At 43.9% G+C, this 21865-nt stretch overlaps 1 protein-coding gene across 3 annotated transcripts in view; it reads left to right on the forward strand.

The window, feature by feature from the left end:
- The window catches only part of NKAIN1 (sodium/potassium transporting ATPase interacting 1), a 57552-nt gene that overhangs the window by 12332 nt on the left and 23355 nt on the right, over nucleotides 1-21865 (forward strand). The window contains exon 1 of one of the 3 annotated variants that reach the window (XM_053398490.1): nucleotides 360-551. The exons of the other annotated variants lie outside the window; for them this stretch is intronic. The gene's annotated coding sequence lies outside the window, so the exon portion shown is untranslated. Of the gene's footprint in view, nucleotides 1-359; nucleotides 552-21865 lie in introns of those variants that run through there. 3 annotated transcript variants of the gene reach the window in all.

Below are 21865 nucleotides of genomic sequence, written 5' to 3' on the forward strand. Positions count from 1 at the left end.
CCAAGAGATTGGATCAAGTTGCCTTTCTCCGTAGATTGGGGATTGGGGCAGAGAGAGAAGGGAGCCTCGATTCTTCTATATGTGAGTTTTCAATTACACAATTAAATGCACAATTAGGTATAATTACCAGTGCTCAGGAGCCGCGACTGTTCATAATAGGCATGTAATCTACTGCAGTCACTGTTTATACTGCTCAGCCCCTCTCCCTAATGATTATGGAATGCTTCCACATTTGCATGGTTGCCATGGAAATCATGTTTGGAGCTGACAAACGGCACTTGGGATGGAAGGCCGCGATATTTCTTTGGGTAGGGGGGAAGCTGCAGCTGCTGGAGGGAGAAGGTTGGCTGTGGTGGCAACAGTGGTGTCCTAAGAAGGTCAGAAGAGCCTCCCTGAACTGGGCCAATGACTCACCAAGTCCAGCATCCTGTTCTTCCAGTAGCTGTCTGCGTGGGAAGCCCACAGACCAAGACCTGAGCATCACAGCACTCTTCCCGCTTGTGATTCCATAGCAAGGGGTATTCATAAGTGCACTGCCTTTAGTCATCAAGGTTAGTATCCATTTATATCCTCCGTGAATTTGTCCTCTTTGTAAGCTGTCCAAGTTGGTGGCCATCGCTGCCTCTTGTGGGAGCGATTTCGATGGTTTAGCTTTGTGCTGCGTTTGAAGCATTCCTTGCATGTCCGGCATCTCCACTTAAAAGAGCAAAACCATCATGGCTAGTAGATATTTAGGAAGTTGCTGTTTAGGGTGGGTGTTTTAGATCCTATAAGACAGGCACACCCAACTCCCTAGAGACTGCTATCTACTCCCAGTATAAAACAACTGGCAGTGGTATAATAATAATAATAATAATAATAATAATAATAATAATAATAAATAATTTTATTTATACCCCGCCCTCCCCTGGGGAGGCTGGGGAGACTGGGCTCAGGGCGGCTAACAACCAATAATAAAAACAAGTTGATTAAAATACAACTTAAAAAACAAGATTAAAATACAACATTAAAACATTTAGATGCAGCCTCTTCACAGGAGGAGAAAGGAAAAAAGAAGAGGGGGAGGGAATCAAATTGATTCTAAGCCAAAGGCCAGGCGGAACAACTCTGTCTTACAGGCCTTGCAGAAAGAAATTAGATCCCGCAGGGCCCTGGTCTCATGAGACAGAGCGTTCCACCAGGCCAGAGCCAGTGTTGAAAAGGCCCTGGCTCTGGTTGAAGCTAATCTAACTTCCTTAGGGCCCGGGACCTCTAGGGCCCAGGACCTCTACCCATTGTCATTGGAGGGGGGCAGGGAGACCAAAGTTGTTGAGCTTCTTTTAGGGTAGGCCAAAGTTGTTGAGCTTTCTTTAGGGGACCCCACAGTGGTTGAGCTTTTTTGAGGGGAGGCTAGAGTTACTGTTTTTTGCGGGGAGGAGGAGCACTAAAATCGCTGTAATAACAAGCAGGAGCAGCAATACATTCCAATGGTGGTGGGGGGTGGAGCCAGCGATGATAAGGGAGCCCGTGATCAACCACAGTCATTCAGAGATTGACCTGTCAATCACAATTGACCTGTTGGACATCGCTTCTATAAGAGGATTCCTCGGGAACACCTGCATTTCCCATGTGGGGTACAAATGTCTAAAGCTGTTAGTTGTAAATGACAATGAAATCCACAGAGAGAAGGGAAAGTGTTTGGATGAATCCCAAACTTGAAGTGTGCTGCTTTGGAATATTCTGAAGCAACATGGACATCCGCCAAAGTTGCCAACTTGGGGTTCTTCCCTGAGCTTTGTGGACAAAGGTGCTTCCATGCAACCTGTTGTCAGGGACTGGGCAGAGGAGGAATGCTGGAGGCCACCTCCCTAGCCTGACCCTTCCAGAGAAGAAGATGACGGTTTAGAATAACAACAGGGGTTTGAGGGAGATCACAGCTCAGAGGCAGATGAGGAGAAAAGCTGGGAAATAGTGGGAAAGGAGGAGGAAGAAATGGAAGCACCAGGGGGCGACAGCTGATGGACACAGTGTCTCTAGAAAGCATTCCAGACCTCTCCTCTCTCCCAGAACCCGGCGAGCCTTGAAAGGAGGAGAGCAAAGAGCTCAAAGGCAGAGGGCATGTAGCAGCACCTGTAGAAGTGACGCATGAGGAAGTGGGAGACACAACACCATTATTCTAAGAGGCTGCATTCCCAATCCTCTCTCTGTAAATATTGAATAAAAAGCATGTGGTAAGGACTTTTCCTTGTTTTATCCATTCCTGGCAACATGCCGTGGGGGTTGGATCCTGTGCCGCCTGACACCTGTCTATTGAGAATTTCTCCTCATTTATTTGGAGGGAGATTAGTCAACACTGGCTATTTAATGACCAGCCATTTCTATTCATTTGTAGAGAAGTTAAACAATGTTGCATCATTGCAAGTGTTGTCTTTTCCTTTCCACTCCATTCTCTCATCACTTTCTGTCAGCAGTAAATCACACCGTTGAAAGTTGTAGTTAACTCTTTGTTAGCAAAGATATGATCGTCACAGACTTGGCAGTGTGTCAGGCGTAATGTGCCTGAATCCTGCCCGAAAATAGTGGCTGCCTGGAAACGCCCCAATTCTGAGTAACAGTAGTGCGCCTATGAAAACTGATGCCTTTTCCTCCAGGGAAGTGTTGGTTTTGACTGACAGTTCTAGCTTCCAACCAGGGAATAACTTTGACAGAGGGGTGGGGTTGGGGCTGCTCTTTTCACTTCTGATCAATCACAGTGCTCTGTGTTTGGAGGGATGTTGGAGGAACGGATCCGTTGCTGTCAACTGAGCATAAATCAAAAACAAATATGCAGGCTGCTTTTTGTACATCACAGTTCCCTAAGCTCTGCACCTGTGTATCCGAAATGTTGCAAGTTGTTTACCTGGGGATGTCTGTATGATGTATGCCATTTTCATGCTTATTCTTCCAAAACATTGGAGGGGAGCAAATATTTCTACCTAAAGACTTTCCTTGCATAGGAAAGTGCAAGGAAAGTTGCTATCCTTATCTGTCTGAAATTTGGTGGGTTTCTTTTTTTTTTTAAGGTATTTATTAAAATTTTCAATTTTTATACAAACAAAAAACAAACAAAAAAATTTAAAAACACATATAGTTCACAATACTTAATTTTCAATGACATATTTCTCTGACCTCCTCATACCTCCCCTTCTTGTAGTCCAATTCAAATTATTTGTTTAGCAAATCCTTATCTCAAAGCATTACAGCTTATAAAAACACCTTATTTTCTATCCAACATCTTAGGTTATTATAACCTTAAATTTTTACTTATAAAGAACCATTTTTTTCATATTCCTTTATACCATTACAGCTAGAAACCACTTAATTTCAATCCAGCATCATTCAACATTCCTTAATTTTACAATATTTCTGTAAATCTTCTTCTGCTGACTCTTCTCCCTGGTCACGGATTCTGCCAGTCATTTCTGCCAATCCCATACAGTCAATCAGCTTCATCTGCCATTCTTCCAGAGTGGGTAAATCTTGCGTCTTCCAATACTTTGCGATGAGTATTCTTGCTGCTGTTGTGGCAGAAATTTGGTGGGTTTCTATCCCCTCGGAAGGTGACAGAAATCGCAGGGAAATTGAATCTAATTCTGTTAAGCTATTTTTTTTAAAATTTATTTATCTATCTATCTATCTATCTATCTATCATCTATCTATCTATCTATCCAACAACCAAAACACAGTGAAAGCAAACAGTGAAACCCCCAGGCGGCTGATACATTGGGTATACATAATCAATAATAACATATTCAAATCGACCATATGTACAATTCTTAACACTCCTCCCTCCACAAGGTTTATTTAACTTTTAACATTTTAATTGCTCCAAATTGTTTAAACCTGCCCAAATAATTCTATATCTTCTCAAACCAATCCTCCTCCTTCTCACTGACCTTAAACCCTTTCATTTTATGTATCTTCACAGTTAGATATTCTAAGATTATAATATTTTTCAATTTTCCCTCCATTGGTTCCATTTAAGCAATAAGAATAAGAATAATAAAGATGTAGCCAGTTTCTCATTTCCCTGTGCAAGTCAAAGGGAAAGACATCAAGCTTCAACTTAGGAAGCTATCATACTGACCATTGATCCACCTAGTTCAATATTTTCTAAACTAACTGGCAGTGCCTGTCCAGAATTGCAGACTGGATTCTCTCCCAACTCTACTTGGTGTTGCCAGGGATCGAACCTGATGTCATAGAATTGGAAGGGACCCCAAGGGTCATCTAGTCCAACCCCTGCAATGCATGTGCGACTCGAACCCATGACCCTGGGATTAAGAGTCTCGTGCTCTACTGAGTGAGCTATCCCAGATCTCCCCTTTTGCCTACAAAGTAGATGCTCTACCACTAAACTGCCACCCTTTCCCCATATGTGGGCCTTAGATTTTCCTAAGCAAGGTTCTTACTCAGTTTTCTGACTCAAAGTGGGTGTGAAGCAGTCTATGCCAAATTAACCCTGTGAAACGCCCTGAGACCTCCGGATATAGGGTGGTATATGTTTTGTTCAGGGATGCGGGTGGCGCTGTGGGTTAAACCACAGAGCCTAGGACTTGCCGATCAGAAGGTCGGCGGTTCGAATCCACGCGGCGGAGTGAGCTCCCGTTGCTCGGTCCCTGCTCCTGCCAACCTAGCTGTTCAAAAGCATGACAAAGTGCAAGTAGATAAATAGGTACCGCTCCGGTGGGAAGGTAAACTGCGTATCGGTGCACTGCTCTGGTTCGCCAGAAGCAGCTTAGTCATGCTGGCCACATGACCCGGAAGCTGTATGCCGGCTCCCTCGGCCAATAAAGCAAGATGAGCGCCGCAACCCCAGAGTCAGTCATGACTGGACCTAATGTTCAGGGGTCCCTTTACCTTTACCTATGTTTTGTTCTCATTTTGTATTTTTACATTGTGAACTGCCCTGTGATATTTGGGTGATGGGCGGTATACAAATTAGATAAATAAATAATAATCAATAAATTTAAAGTGTCTTTGTCTTATTTTTTAAAAAGTATATACTCCCTTGCACACATGAATTAAGGCAGTGTACTACAAAAGATCAACTACTTTAAAATTCCTTTTAAAACACAATAAAGCAGTGTGCCTGAAACCTTAAAAGGCCTAACCTAAAAAGAAATTAAGTACCGTATTTTTTGCACCATAACATTCACTTTTTTCCTCCTAAAAAGTAAGGGGAAATGTCTGTGCGTGTTATGGAGGGAATGCCTACGGGTGGCATGCCTACGGATTTTCCTCCTCTAAAAACTATGTGCGTGTTATGGTCGGGTGCGTGTTATAGAGCGAAAAATACGGTATATGCCTGGGTGAACAAAGGTGCTTTTAACTGCTGGTGGTGGATGCTTGCTGGATCTCTCGGCATCTTGGTATGAGATGTGGGATGGCTGATTTGGATCAGTGTTTGGCACCCCTGCAGTCCTTCCTTTGCAATCTGTTGCTAGTAATGCCTGTTCCTGTGGCCATGCTGGTTGATTTAGTCAGAGCCCTGTTTGAGCAACTGGCTGTCTTGCTTCATTGTCTCTCCATTCCTTGCACTGAATATGGGCTGAGAGTTTGCCAGAGCTGTCAACCAAAGATTTACTGTGTTGTCTCGAGGTGCTCAAATGAAGAAGAGAAAGGGCTCCCTGTGGGCCTCGCAGAAAGGAGGCCGGGTGGTGGCCGGATGCTATTTCTCTTGATTTGAATAGTCTTCAGGATTTCGTTTTGCAGCTTTCAAAGAGAGTCTTCCTGTTGCGCTTGCTTTCTGGTGATGATTGGGGAATTTCCCACAACTATATTTTTTCCACAGAGATCATTTATGAAAATGCCTTGTTTTCATAACATTGTGCAATACCAGTCAAACTGATCGGGTTCAAAATTTTGTTTAGACATTTTTCTGGTGGCTATCTCAGGAAGCATTCATTGTGTGAGGATGATGATTATGATGATGATGATTTTATTATTTCCTCATGCCTACGGGACCGTCTTTCCTGGTACAGTGGTACCTCGGGTTACAGACGCTTCAGGTTACAGACTCCGCTAACCCAGAAACAGTACCTTGGGTTAAGAACTTTGCTTCAGGATGAGAACAGAAATCACACGGCAGCAGCATGGTGGCAGCGGGAGGCCCCATTAGCTAAAGAGGTACCTCAGGTTAAGAACAGTTTCAGGTTAAGAACGGACCTCCGGAACAAATTAAGTTCTTAACCTGAGGTACCACTATATGTCCTATGAAGGACCTTATGGTCTTCAAATAAAAACATCTTGGAGATCCCAGGGCACAGGAAGGTTAGGCTGGCCTCGACCAGAGCCAGGGCTTTTTTGGCTGTGGCCCCGATCTGGTGGAACACTCTGTTACAAGAGACTAGGGCCCTGCAGGATTTGACATCTTCCCGCAGGGCCTGCAAGACAGAGCTGTTCCACCAGGCCTTTGGCCAAGGCACAGTGACCCCCTCTCCTTCTGTAATCCTCATAGAACTCTAACCCAATGGTTTCCATTAATTTGATTCTGAATTGATCTTAGAATGTATTTTAATTAATTGACTGTGTGATTTTATGTACACTGTGCTATTTTTAATTGTTAGATGCTCTGAGCCCGGCTTTGGCCGGGGAGGGCAGGATACAAATAAATTATTATTATTATTATTATTATTATTATTATTATTATATTTATATATATATATATATATATATATATATATATATATATATATATATATCCTGCCCATCTGGCTAGGTTTTCCCAGCCACCTTGGGCAGCTTACAGCATATATAAAAACATAATAAAACTTCAAACATTGAAAACTTCCCAAAAGAGGGCTGCCTTCAAATGTCTTCTGAAAGTTGTATAGCTCTTTATCTCCTTGACATTCCACAGGGAGGGCGTTCCACAGGGAGGGTGCCATTTTTGTGAACCGCCCACGAAGAAGGATGTAGTAGCCTGTGTTTCGATGGAGTCTTTGGGAAGGGTATGCCATGAAAATCCACAAGGATCTCTTGCTGGGAATCGTGGGGCTGACATTCTTTTTGCACTGCATGCATTCTCTGCTGATTGGGACATAGAAAAACCATGGTTTTGCACAACAGCTGATTTGCAAGTGCCTTGTTTGGGGGGAGTGTCAAAAAAGAGCTGCAGCAGGGAGGTTAGAACTTTGACTTCTGCAGGAATGTTAGTTCCCAGAGTTCCCTGAGAAGTGGGATTTCTTGTTAAACCACTCTGGGAATCTCCAAACACCTTTCAACACTTTTGGCAAACTACACTCCCCAGGAATTTTGGGGGGAAGCCACAAGTGTCAGAGGGCCTTCTCGGTATTGGCGCCCGCCCTGTGGAACGCCCTCCCATCAGATGTCAAGGAAATAAACAACTCTCTGACTTTTCAAAGACATCTGAAGGCAGCCCTGCTTAGGGAAGTTTTTAATGTTTGATGTTTTATTGTGCTTTTAATTTTCTGTTGGGAGCTGCCCAGAGTGGCTGGGGAAACCCAGCCAGATGGGCAGGGTATAAATAAATTATATTATTATTATTATTATTATTATTATTATTATTATTATTATTGCACTTCCAAACTACAAACAGTGCAACCTTAGTACAGATCAAATTACCTTGTCTGGAATAAGCTTTGATTAAAGGGAGTACCCTGCGCTCCTCTGAGAGGAAGGTGGGCGGATATAAATTAAACGAGTAAATAAAAATATTTGGTGTCTTCCTGCGATTGCTGTCCTGCAGCAACCCCAGTAATTCTTGCAGATTCTCCTGCATGGTTAGCTAGCAAGCCACAGCCCTTAATATTGCTGTTACTTTAACACCACCACCAATAGGCTTCCTTTCACGAAGAGAAGATTGAACCTTTGATCTTTCAAATTTAGTAACATCCCTTGTAATATCCGAAAGCATTCCCAGTTACAATAAAAATGCTTGATTTCTAGAACACGAAAACTTTCTGCTTATTTTTATCTCGTGTTTCTCTATAAGAAAACGTTACTGGAGCCATGTAGAAATTCTGGTTAGATTGCATCTTTCTGATAACCCAAAATCTTCTCAACTCAATTGTGTGTTCTTTTTATAATGTGGATTTATTTTCCAATATCTTAATTCACTTGATCACATTTCTCTATTAAAAAAGCATAGGCCCCACATCCAGGGATGGGAGAGAAATTTGCTTCAGTTCTTAATTAGAGGCAAGCTAGCAAATGAACCGAACATTTGCGCTTACTTGAATTTTGCGACACCGTTCTCCGGCCGAATAATGTGCAAAAAAATGGATATGCTAAGTTATAAAGTTTGCATATAAATGCATATATTAGTGAAGGTGACATGCAGAAATGTGTTAACTTTGGAGAACTTGCTTTGCAAAAAGTGAGCAGCTTTTGCAAAATCGTTTGCAAAAAATGTGTATATTCAAAGAAATTTGAACTAAAATGCTGAAGAATTTTCATGAGGACTTAAGGACTATCCATTAGCTGTCCTTTAAAAGTCACACTTCTCTGACGTTTACAGTGCAGTTCTCCAGCCAAGTAATGTGTTCCAAAATGTATATAGTAGGGTAAAGTGTTCATACAAAGGAGTACAAACGTGCTTACTGGGAGAAGTTCAGACTAAAACATTAATTATATTTCATGAGGACTTCACTTTTAAAAAGTGATGTGCAAATGTTCCGTTCAGACTGCTTAGATTTACAGAAGTGGCAGTTTTACAAGTGCCGCATAATGATCCTTCCACACTTGCAAGAAGTTGATCCTTTAGAGTGGCACCACCGACACTTTGAAACAACTTGCCCATCAGTATTGGGCTGGCGTCTTCACGCCATTGTTTTTGACGTTGTTTTTTTCCAGCAAACCTACCCAGGTGTGCTAATTTTTATGTGTGATTTTAGCAAGTATCAGTGTTATGAGGTTAGTAGTTTTGTTTGAAATTTAAAAATGTTTCTCATATAGTGTGTGTGTATTTATTAGGTATTTTTCATGAATATGTTAGACCGTCTACTGTAAACAGCTTAGAGGTCTTGTTCTAGTAAGCATTTTTTATACACACACACACACACACAGTGGTACCTCCGGTTGCATACACTTCAGGTTACAGACTCTGCTAACCCAGAAATAGTACCTCGGGTTAAGAACTTTGCTTCAGGATGAGAACAGAAATCGTGCTCTGGCGGTGCGGCAGCAGCAGGAGGCCCCATTAGCTAAAGTGGTGCTTCAGGTTAAGAACAGTTTCAGGTTAAGTACAGACCTCCGGAACGAATTAAGTACTTAACCCGAGGTACCACTGTATACACACACACAGAGAGAGAGAGAGAGTTGTACCTTGGTTGACAAACGACTTATGAGTTGAGTGTTTTGGCTCCTGAACACCGCAAATCCGGAAGTGAGTGTTCCACTTTTCGAACGTTCTTTGGAACCCAAAAGTCTGGCACGACCTCTGCGACTTCTGATTGGCTGCATGAGCTTCCTGCAGCCAATTGGAAGCCACACCTTGGTTTCTGAACATTTTAGAAGTCTAACAGACTTCCGGAATGGATTCTGTTCTGCTTCCAAGGTACGTGTGTGTGTGTGTGTGTGTGTGTGTGTGTGTGTGTGTGTGTGTGTATCAGCAAGAAGGGAGAGATGCAAAACCGAGAGGAAGCCTATATTGACAGAGTCACCCATTAGTAGTTCCAGTAACACAATAACTTCTTCTGTGATAGCTGATGCCATACCCCCATCCAGGTCCCCCCTCCCCCCCCCCAGCTTACACATCAAAGGAAGCTCAGCATTTTGTGGTCATTCAGCATGCTCAATGTTCATTCGGCTGCTCTCTCTCTCTTTTCTTTTCTTTTTTTGAGGGGGGGGGGCAGAAGAGGAACCTCTAAGCATGTTCTCATTTCTGAGCAGCTCCATTCTAACTGCATAGCTAATATCAGCACCTCACTTCGCTAATAGCGGGAGTTATTGTTGATCATAACTCTCACCTTAGGGGAGCAATAAATCAATGGGAACCGTTGCTGTGCAAATGTATCAATGACAACTCTGTTAAAAGTTCTGTTCCACTAGATTAAAGGCCTTTCGGGCATGCAAAAGTAATGCAAAAAGTAGATAGCTGAATTATCTTCAGCTTGGTTGTATTAACATCTCTTATCACATCAGAGAACATTTTTTCTTTTCTTTTTTAAATAAATAAATAACAAACCAGCAATCTTTTATTGGGATGGATTTTTCTGATGCACAAGGTTACATGTAAAATTTGTATTATAATCTGCATCATTTCGTACAGATAATTATCATCCCAGTCTTTTCACTTTAGGTATAGTATTTAATTTCTTTCTCTCTCTCTCTCTCTCTCTCTCTCTCTCTCTCTCTCTCTCTCTCTCTCTCTTTCTCTTTGACATCCCAGTAATTTATCTGCCTTATTTCCAAGAATAGCTGTTTTGCAAAGTTCTGCTCTACTGCATGCACATTAAGATCATCTCATTTCTACCTTACCAGCTGCAACTGTCTATACTATTTCTCAGAGCAATTTAAATTAATGATCTCTTTTTCCTTCAAACAATGATAATTTATTCCAGTCTTCCTTGCTCTCACTATCTCCCCCACCCCATCTGTAGTCAAAGCAATCTTGTATCTGATCCCTCACATAGGGTTGGCATGCCAATTGTTGGACTGGTCATGCATTCTCAGAGGACTGGTCATTTGACCGCCTACTTCTGGTGTGGGGAACCTCAGGTCCGGGAGCCAAATGTGGCCTTGCAGACCTCAGGACTCTATACACAAGCCATGCCCCTTGCTGGATCTGCTCCATAGCCCAAATATTTTTGGCTGCCTGGAATGTGTCCTTGAACTCCAACCATGCTTCTTGCTTGTCTGAATGGAGGATTGGAGAAGACTGTGTGAGTATGCATAGAACCTGGTCAGTGTTAGAGACTCAGATATATACCGTATTTTTCGCTCCATAAGACACACTTTTTTCTTCCTAAAAAGTAAGGGGAAATGTCTGTGTGTCTTATGGGGTGAGTGTGTGGTCCCTGGCGCTGAATTGCCCAGGGGCAAAAAGCAGATCATGCTTTTTTTTTTTTTTTTTGAAAGAAGGAAGTGGGTGTTGAAACATAACCGCTGATCGTTTGCTGATTGGGGAGAGAGATAAGGGATGCTAGTGATAAAGGAGGCTGCCTGGGAGGGGGGAGGTAAAGACAGCAAACTTGCAAGGAGGGGGGGACAGGAAGACTAAAGCAATAAGGAGAGAAATTAGAAGAAAAGGAGGAGCAAGAAATGCTCCAGCTAAGGAAAAGACACTAAGGCAAACAAGAGGGAAGGGAGTGTTGAAAGGAAATAGCTGATCGGTGGGAGCGGAAGAGAGATAAGGGACGCTAGCAGAGACTGCCTGGGAGGGGGGAGGTAAAAGCCCATGGATCCTCAGGATTTTTACATTGGGCCACCCCAAATTCACCATCAGATCACATAGCATGTCCATGGCTACAGCCTGCACCAAAAAAATCATGCATCCACTGTTTCCTGGGGCTGCAGTGGTGCAAAAATGTGGTTACAAAGCACAGATCCACATGGATCCTCAGGATTTTTGCATTGGGTCACCCCAAATTCACCATCAGATCACATAGCATGTCCATGGCTACAGCCTGCACCAAAAAAATCATGCACCCAATGTTGTGTGGGGCTGCAATGGCACAAAAATATGGTTACAAAGCACGGATCCACATGGATCCTCAGGATTTTTGCATTGCATCACCCCAAATTCACCATCAGATCACATGTCTGTGGCCACAGCACGAACCACAAAAATCATACATCCACTGCTTCGTTCAGAATATTTTTGTTCTTGTTTTCCTCCTTTAAAAACTAGGTGCGTCTTATGGTTAGGTGCGTCTTATGGAGCAAAAATACGGTAATCTAATCGCCAAATGGCACCTCAAACCTAGGCTGCAGTCACCACAATGGAATGTCTAGGAGCTGTTCCTGCCCCCCATAGGATTTGTTGTGGCTGTTGTTCATTCCATTTCTATACCACTGTATATTTTAAAGAACAAATCTCAAAGCACATTAAAACATCAGATAAAACAATCCAGAATAAAACTAATGCAAGCTTCAAGGAAAATATTTCAGATCCTTCCCAAAGGGACATTTTGCTTTCCCCATTCGCCATCCTGGTGTCCAGAGATCTCCATGTGGTTGCAATTGGACCAGCACAAGTCACAAAACGTGCCTGGCCCCTGGCTAATTTTGTACACTGAACCCCCATTGTTCGGCCCAGACACTGAGGTCCAGTGCCGAGGGCCTTCTGGCGGTTCTCTCACTGTGAGAAGCGAAGTTACAGGGAACCAGGCAGGGAGCCTTCTCGGTGGTGGTGCCCACCCTGTGGAACGCCCTCCCACCAGATGTCAAAGAAATAAACAACTACTTGACTTTTAGAAGACATCTGAAGGCCGTCCAGTTTTGGGAAGCTTTTAATATTCGATGAATTGTTGTTTTTTAATATTTTGCTGGAAGCTGACCAGAGTGGCTAGTGAAACCCAGCCAGATGGGCGGGGTAATAATAATAATAATAATAATAATAATAATAATAATACAAAAGCCGGCTCCCTTGGCCTATAGAGAGAGATGAGTGTGCAATCCCAGAGTCCTCCATGACTGGAACTAACAGTCAGCGGTACCTTTACCTTTACCCATTCAACAGGCTGTGGCTTCAATAAGCAACTCCCAAGCAGGCAGAAATTCACAAGTTTTTATTTTATTTTTTCCTTATAGGATAGAGATGCAGCGTATTATTTCTCCACCCACTTTTGCCTCTGGCCCCACCCCCAACTGAGAAGGTTGCTCAGAAGAGAATATTCCCCTTGAGCTGAAAAAGGTTTTCCACCTCTGGCCTGCTGTGCCACATATTCCATGAAACCAAGAAAGCCCCTGTGTATGGGGCAGCTTATCTTTTTAATGTTATTGTCATATCATTTGTTAGCAAGTGGAAGAGCAAGGGCTGCCTGTCTCCTAGTCCTGTAGCCATCAGGGACAAACCCAGAAACAGTTTATTATTCATTTATTACATTTTATGTCCCACCCTCCACAAAGTGGCATACGTGGTCTTCCCCACCCCCAGTATTTTATCTTCTAAGCAACCCTGTGAAGCATCAAACCTGGGAGGCCAAGGTTCAAATCCCCACTCGGCCCCAAAGCTCAGCCTTGGGCCAGCCAGTGTTTCTCAGTCTAACTTACCTCACATGGTTGTTGTGTGGATAAACTTGGGTGATGCATGTATACTTCCTTGGGAGGAAATAAATGCAATAAATAAACAAAACAAAACATTTGATTGGTCAACTGAGCAAATCTCTCTCTCTCTCTCTCTCTCTCTCTCTCTCTCTCTCTCTCTCTCCCTCTCTCTCTCTCTTAACCCATTAACCTCTGACAGGCATTTAGTAAGTATCTGCATCACTGAAATATGAACATCCTGGATTAAATTTACATCAAGGAAAGAGCCACTCTCATCCACTCTCACTTATAATTTTTGCAAACCTTCCCTCCGGAACAGCATCTGGAGTGTTTTGTGAGCCAGGATTGTAAATTAGACTTGTAGGCCGGAATCCAAAGAGCTACTTCTGGGCTCCCCTAAAAGGATTTGTACATGCCCAGTGGGATTTAAAACTTCATGTCTTTAAGTAGCAAATACCCATAATGGGTGAAGAAATGGCTTTTGATGTTCCTCATTGCAGGGCTGACCCACCCACCCTGAGGCAAGTTGAGGTAACTGCCTCAGGCGGCAGGATCCACTGGGGCAGCAGACCCCAATGCCAGTCTCTCCCTTCCCCCTGGTTCCTGGTGTAGATCTTCCCTCATTTTATCTTCCCTGTGAGTGGGATGCCATTTTCAGATCTACCTTGGGTCCAAAATATCTTGGGCCGGCCCTGCCTCTTTGTTTCAAAGAAGCAGTGGTTTTAGGCAGTGGTTTCTCTCAGGCCTACATGGATATGCTGAGGACTGAACATAGGTTCCTCTGCATGCAGAGCAGTGGCTTGCCACTCAGTAATAGTCCTTCTGAAAGTCCTGATGTCAGGTGTAAGGCAGTTGGGCGTGAGTTGCCTGAAACAACCTCTCGGGCCAAATGGTGAGGACCAAATGTCGCCTGAGAGCTGGAGTTTACCCACCCTTCCTGTACTAGATCTGATGGTGCTTTTATATACGACTTTGTTTCATATATGTTTTACTGTATTGTGAAATCTGAGGAACCAATTCGTAGGAACCAATTCATAAATTAGTACAGTCGTACCTTGGTTCTTGAACAGAATGCATTCTGGGAGTCCGTTCGACTCCTGGAACCATTTAAGAACCAAAGCACGGCTTCTGATTGGCTGCAGGAGCACCCTGCAGCCAATCAGAAGCAGCGGCGGACGTTTGGCTTCCAAAAATCGTTTGAAAACCAGAACACTCACTTCCGGGTTTTGATCGTTCGGGAGTCGATTTGTTCTGGAGCCAAGGCATTCGGCCTCCAAGGTGCCACTGTAATAATAAGAATTGCTGTCATTGCTGAAGACACACTTGTTTACTTTGGCCTTTGAAAATTGATCCTGGTTTCCTCCCTGTATTGTGTTGTATGGATTGTTGACTTTGGGATTATGGATGGGGTGAGGAATTTTTACTGCTTTAGTTGTGTCCTTTATATGATGTAACTCACCCTTGGATCTCGGACCAAAGGGCAAGTAAGAAGTACTACTACTGCTAACAAATGCTACGAATGCTGTGAGAACCCCATTTATGCCAATGATTGAGTCCTTTTTGGACAGCAAGAACCTGTGCCTGAGAAAAGAAAAGCAGCGCATGGAGGCATTCAGGGTCTTGTGAGCAATTGCCAAAATTGAAGGGCAAACGAAAACCAGAGGAGGCCCAAATAGACAGGTGGGTTTTCTGTGGGAATGCACTGCATGGAGCTCGGGGGGGGGGGAACATTGAGAGTGAAATTTCTCCTGCAGATTTCTCTCCCTACCCCCATCACTCATCTTCATAACCTCACCTGAACAGCAACAAACACACCAGAAGCTTACCAGTGTGTGTATGTCTATCCAGAGAAGGGCAAATATTGTCCACATTTAACTTGGAAGTAACAGCTTTCCCTTCTCTCTCTCTCTCTCTCTCTCCCCACAACCAGCTTCTAAAACAAGCTTAGATAGTTGTGAGCTGAGATAAACACATCTCTTTAGCCAGCACTTGCCTCCAGCATTGTCCAATGAGCCGTGCAAAAACTGATCTTCAGTGTGACGGGCCAAACAGCAAAGCTTTTCATCTTCCCAAGGCTTGTGAGGTGGGAATGCATGTCACGGGGCTCTGCTTACTCAGAGATGCTCCGATGGGTCCTAACGGTATCGGATGTCTCCAGATGTGTCAGTATTTTGTGGGAGGGATTCAAGTGCATACCAGGCAATTTAGATTTGTGCAGTTAATAATAATAATAATAATAATAATAATAATAATAATAATAATAAATTTTATTTATATCCCGCCCTCCCCAGCCGAAGCCGGGCTCAGGGCGGCTAACAACAATAAAACAATACAAAAGTACAACACAAACAACACTCTAAAATCATTCATTATAGAATTAATTAAATTCAAGCCACTGGCCACCATTGGGCCAGAGCTCCACGAAGATTGCCGAGGGAGGGAGTCAGGCTGTGCCCTGGCCAAAGGCCTGGCGGAACAGCTCTGTCTTCCAGGCCCTGCAGAAAGATGTCAAGTCCCGCAGGGCCCTAGTCTCTTGTGACAGAGTGTTCCACCAGGTCGGAGCCACAGCCGAAAAAGCCCTGGCTCTAGTTGAGGCCAGCCTAACTTCTCTGTGGCCTGGGACCTTCAAGATGTTTTTATTTGAAGACCGTAAGTTTCTCTGTGGGGCATACCAGGAGAGGCGGACCCGTAGATACGAGGGTCCTAGGCCGTATAGGGCTTTAAAGGTTAAAACCAGCACCTTAAACCTGATCCTGTACTCCACCGGAAGCCAGTGCAGTTGATATAGCACCAGATGAATGTGATCTCGCAGCGAAGACCCCGTAAGGAGTCTCGCCGCAGCATTCTGCACCCGTTGGAGTTTCTGGGTCAGTCTTAAGGGCAGCCCCACGTAGAGCAAGTTACAATAATCCAGTCTGGAGGTGACCGTCGCGTGGATCACAGTGGCTAGGTCAGGGCGAGAGAGGTAAGGAGCCAACTGCTTAGCTTGGCGGAGATGGAAAAATGCCGCCTTTGTTATAGCTGCAATCTGCGCCTCCATGGATGGAAAGGGAGGTGTCGAAGATTACACCCAAACTCTTAACGGACGGTGCTGGCACTAACTGCGCCCCCGCAAGAGATGGGAGTGGATCAAAGTGCTTCTTTTTTTTTTAAGTCCACTTTAAAATCAGACAAGATGTTCTGCAGTTAGGAAAGTGACAGGGAAATGCTTTGAAACAGGTGGGATAACTAATGGGAAAATGTATAAACACCCTGCAGGCAAATAAGAATGAACGCTCATTGTTGTATAACCTCCCTGCTAACAAATTAGAACAAATGCTCACTAAAGAACATCTGTAGCTCTGTGGCAAAGCATCTGCTTTGGGGGCTGAAGGTCCCAAGTTCAATCCCAGGCATCTCCACGTGGGGCTGGGAGAGAATATTGTCTGAAATCCTGTAGAGCCACTGCCAATTGGTGTAGACCATAAGTCTTCAATCGGTTGGGAAACACAAGTGGGTAGCAAAGCTACAGCAGGTGGGTTACAGTGCAGTTTGTGCTGCCATCTTGGATTCCAGCTAAAGCTGATTAGACCAAAGGAGAAGAACTACATGCGATGTCTGGGTTAAGACGTGTTCTGGTGAAACACGAATTTTATCGTTTTCCTTGAGTGCTGCAATAAGGCAGGAGAAAGGCATGGGCCCTTTTAAAAATAAAATGCTTATTTCTGGCCAACCACATGCCCCACGTTCCTGTATTGATACCTCACTAAAGGTATACCTCCGTATGTAGCAAGGGCACTCTATTCACTTTCTAGTCTATTTCTATGGCTTTAAAGACTTCTTCCAGAAGGCAAAACCACTGGTTTCCAGTAGCTTTTCACCCTGTCTGCTAAGTGTAAAACCGCTCCTTTCGGCTTAGTAGTAATACATAAGGTACACTGCTCCGTGAATTGCCGTTTTAGGATTAACAGTGTGCCTTATTAGCATTATTACCGTACTTTTCAGTGTATAAGACGAGGCTTTTTTCTTTTAAAATTATGTTAAAAATTGGAGGTTGTCTTATACATGGATAGTGCATGGGGGAGCGTGGGATTGGTTGCTGTCGCAAGCCAGAGATTGTCAGTGGCTATTGGGCATGTTATCGGGGCTGATGTTGATTGGCTGTCACTGCGGCAATTGGGCGGGCAATTGGCGTCTTCTGTCGGTAAAGGGACATATGATAGGTGGCTTTTCCGATGCGTGCAATCTCCCCTAAAAAAAAGCTGGACAGCTCTGTGCCCCACCCCCCAAAAGCTCAACGACTCTGGGCAATCTCCCGCCATTTTCTAAACTTGGAGTCCCCCAAAATAGGGGGTGTCTTATACATGGGGGGGGGCATCTTATACACAGAAAAATATGGTAAGTATAAACTGAAATTAAAAATGTGAAAAGGGAGTCCCACTTTGTAGATTGTGAGTCAGAGGTGCATCTTGAGAATGGACCAGTTGGAGACCACTAGCATAGACAACATTAAGCTGCATGCACGAATGGTCTGACTCAATGCCAGGCATCTTCCTATGTTCTTAAGGACAGATATGGGCAGACCTCACCAAAGTTTTGTGGAAGAAAAGCAGGCTGAATACACACACACACACACACACACACACACACACACCATCTTACTTCAGAGGGAAGGAGGGAGGGCTGGATCAGTAAGAATCTCCCTGTGCAAATACAAACCGAATATCTTTCTGCAGGCTGCCGCAGCTAATTATATTTAATTCAAAGAGGCGAACAAAAGGCAGCAGAGAGGGCACGGATCCTCTGCAGACGCGGCTGGGGCAGGGGGAGCCGGGAGCCCTTTGATCATTATACTTGGAGTGTGTAGGCTGCAGCCCACTTCTCCGAGCACACAAAGGGCCTTTGTCTGCACGTCGATGTCAAGTGCGTGTGTGTGTACACATGCTTGCTGGTACCACGGGTCACTATCGTCAGGCGCAGTGAAGGGGTGGTGGCAGTGGACAACTTCCCAAGCAGGAATTCCCTCCCACCCCCACCCCGGGGCTTTATTTTTTCCACAGAATGTGTCCCCCCGCCAACACACACACATTTCATTTATTTCCACAACAGTTAATTGATGTTTCCCCCCCAAAAAAACCTTCTTTAATGGTTTTTATTGTATAGGTTTATGTTCCTACTAGTGGGGGGAAAAAACCTGCTCTGACAAATCTTTTATGACATGGTCGTATACAAATATCTTTATGAATAAATCAATAGGAACAAGGTGGGTATAGGATTGAGGCTTACGACTGCAGTCACACCATTCATTTAAAGTACTACCATCCTTTCCGTGTATAAGACAAGGTTTTCTTTATTTAGAAATAAGGTAAAAAATTTGGGGTCATCTTATACACGGGATAGTGCATAGGGGACATGTGTGACTGGCTGCTGCCATGAGCCGGAGATTGTCAGTGGCTATTGGGCGTGTTATTGGTGGCTGCTTCAAGGGCTGGTGTTGATTGGCTGTTGCTGCAGTAATTTGGTGGGTGATTGGCTGCTTCTGCCGATGAGTGGCCAGATGATAAGCGGCTATTGCAATGCGTGCTAGTGGCAGTGCAGGTCATGTGGGTGAGTGAATTTCTGCATTCCCCCCTAAACTCCGGGCAATCTCCCCCCATTTTCTTAATTTGGAGTCCCCAAAAATAGGGGGCATCTTATACATGGGGGAGTGTTTTACACAGAAAAATATGGTACTTTAAACAGTCATGGCTTCCTCCGAAGAATTCTGGGAGTTGTAGTTTGTTACAGGTGCTGGGAGCTGTTAGGAGACCTCTATTCCACTCAGAACTAAAGTTCCCAAAGTTCCCTGTGAAGAGGGATTGATTGCTAATGCACTATTGAGAGTTGTAGCCCTGTGTGGGGACAAGGCGTCTCCCAATAACTCTTAAACTACAGCTCCCAGAATTGTTTGGTGTAAATCGTGAGTGTTTAAAGTCGTATCATAGTGCTTTAAATATATAGTGTGGAGGTGGCCTTAGAAGAGGAACACATTTTCTCTCACACAGCATAGAATATCTCTTCTGATGTGGTGCCTGTTACCAGTAATAGTAGTAGTAGTTGTTTTTAAATATATATTATAGGTTGTGATATTTAAAGGACGTTGTTAAAAAAAAAAAATCCCCACCTCCATTGACAAGATTAATTAGAGCATAAATTTTAATTACCTTAATCAAGTAATTGGTTTTTAACTTCGCCATAGCCAACTGTTGTGGGAAGTGCTGTGGGATTGCTGAGGCAAGGGTGGGAGGTTTGCCAACCCAGCATAGGCTGTGGCGCAGCACAAAATGGCTGACGTGTGTGTGTGTGACGTACCACAAAATGGCTACCACATGGCAGAACCACAAAACGATGTGGGCTTGCTTTAGGGGCACGTGTTCAATGCAGGAGAGGCTGAACCAGTGCAGATGGGAGCTAAGAAGAGCATTCAGTCTCTTGTGCACCCTGGATTTCTGAGGGGATATCGAAAGAGACTGTTTGCTTGCACCATAGGAGGTGCTGGTAGGCACACTGATGCTATGTTGGCAGCCCTTGCACAACTCCCATTGGCCATGCTGGCTGGGACTGATAGGAGTTGTAATCCAACATTGGAGAGCCACAGGTGCCCTGTCCCTGAGCAAAGGGTCACAGGTAGCAGGGCTCAGAAAGTCCTTGGAGATATACTTGCCCATCTTGAATAGATAAAAATGGACCTCAGTGTATAGCATAGCTTCATATGTTCAACTTGAGTCCTCAAGGTGAAAGAGGGGAGCATCCTTGCTGCTTGCTTGTCTAGGACCCGTTGCATTAATGCATGAGCACATTAGTATTCATGCATGAATAAACGTCACCTGCAAGTTAAGGGAAGCTTAATTGTCAGCGGCTTAAGTGCAGTTACTAAAGAAAGTGATAATCAGGAAATATAGACACCTTAATTTAAATCAAATTAAGCAATCCGTTTGCATCTTCTAGGAGGGTCTTTCCGGCATAAGGCAAGTGTGACTTCCACTCATGACCATTTAGTACAATATTATAAATGCTGACTGGCAGCAAGCTCCATACCCTCCCAACATTTCTCCCATGAAAACATTGATGCCCTATTCCATAATAACAATAAGTAATTTATTTATTTATACCCCGCCTATCTGACTGGATTGCCCCAGCCACTCTAGGTGGCTTCAGGCTCAGGAGTCACAGAAGCTCAAAACAGGAGCTTCACCTCTCCTCTCTTGCATGATGCGGTCAAGAGCCAGGGCAGAAGCAGAGCGCTCGTGCTTGCTTAAAGCATAGTTTATATTAAAAGATCGTTTAATGCCATGTACGAACCAGCTGTAGGACACCCCGTTGCAAAAATGATAGTGCAAATAAAAACAATTAACTGGTAATCGCCCTGCGGAAACAGAGGGATTATTATCAGTAGCCAGCATAGATTTATTAAGAACAAATCATGCCAGACAAACCTAATTTCCTGCTTTGAGAAAACTGGTTTGCAGCATGTGTACAAGCGTGGACTCTCCCTTTGCTTGGGTGACAATGAAGCCCCCAGCCTTTTAATTGTGTCATAATAACAGCAATATCCAAAGTATTTTTGCATCAGCATAATATATTTAGCTGGGGCATTGACTAACAGGGACTCAAAAGAGTGGTGAAGGGTTTTGCCTGATCTCCTATTTTCTTCGGGGTGTCACAGAGAGGTTTGGCCAAAAGCAGAATTCCGGTCAGTTTCACCCCCTCAATTGATGGAGGTTCCTGAATATCACCTCCTCTATAAAGGCTGACAAAGGGAAGCCTATATCAGCCAGATTAGAACATCAAACTGTTACTCTTTGTTTATTTCCAAGTGCTCAGCGTGGGTCACAATGTATTAAAAATAAGCTAAGGGGCATCTGAATATTGTGATGTACATTCAGAGTTTCACAGAATGCACAACAGTGGCATCTAGTGTACTGAATGAAGTGATCATATGCAGATGTAATAAATGCATTTACAAAACATTAGTGGAAAGTGGTAAAGCTGAGAGAGTTCACGTCAGTATGAAAGTAGAATTATAAAACTGATTTGCTCATCCCTAGCAGCAACCCCAGATTGTGAAGTTGGATAAACTCAAAGAAGCCAAACTGAGTCAATTAATGAATATCAGTCCCAGCCTCCTGTCATAAGATCTGATGATCTTTGTTTTGGGTTCAGCTTTCATCATCTTACCAACCTGTAGACCTCCAGATGGCCTGGATCATGATTCCCATCAGCCCCCACCAGCACTTCCAATGGTCAGGGGTGATAGCAGTTGTAGTCCAAAACATCTGGAGGGCATAAGATTGGGGAAGGCTGCTTTAGAACTAGAACCAAGACTGTGACACTGGTGTTTCAGGAGGAAAGCAATGTATCAGCAAAGGAATGGTAATTCACTTCAAATCATATCATTTTGCTCAACAGCCTCATGTATACATTGAACAGGACTGGGTAAGGGCTGGGCTTGCATATCATCATGTTCCAGCTCTTATTAGTGAACTTCCTTCCTGTTAGATTGCTGGGGCTCTGGTGAGGCAGTTTGAGGGTTAATGCCACCCCTGTTGAGCAGAGTTTTTGGAGGCTGAGACTGCACATGGCATCTCTTTGGTGGCTCCAGAAGGTTTGTTGCTTTGGAAATGTCAGTTCCAGTGCAGTTTAATTAAATGAAATC

The sequence above is a fragment of the Podarcis raffonei genome, chromosome 8, assembly GCF_027172205.1.
Source record: "Podarcis raffonei isolate rPodRaf1 chromosome 8, rPodRaf1.pri, whole genome shotgun sequence".
Lineage (NCBI taxonomy): Eukaryota > Metazoa > Chordata > Lepidosauria > Squamata > Lacertidae > Podarcis > Podarcis raffonei.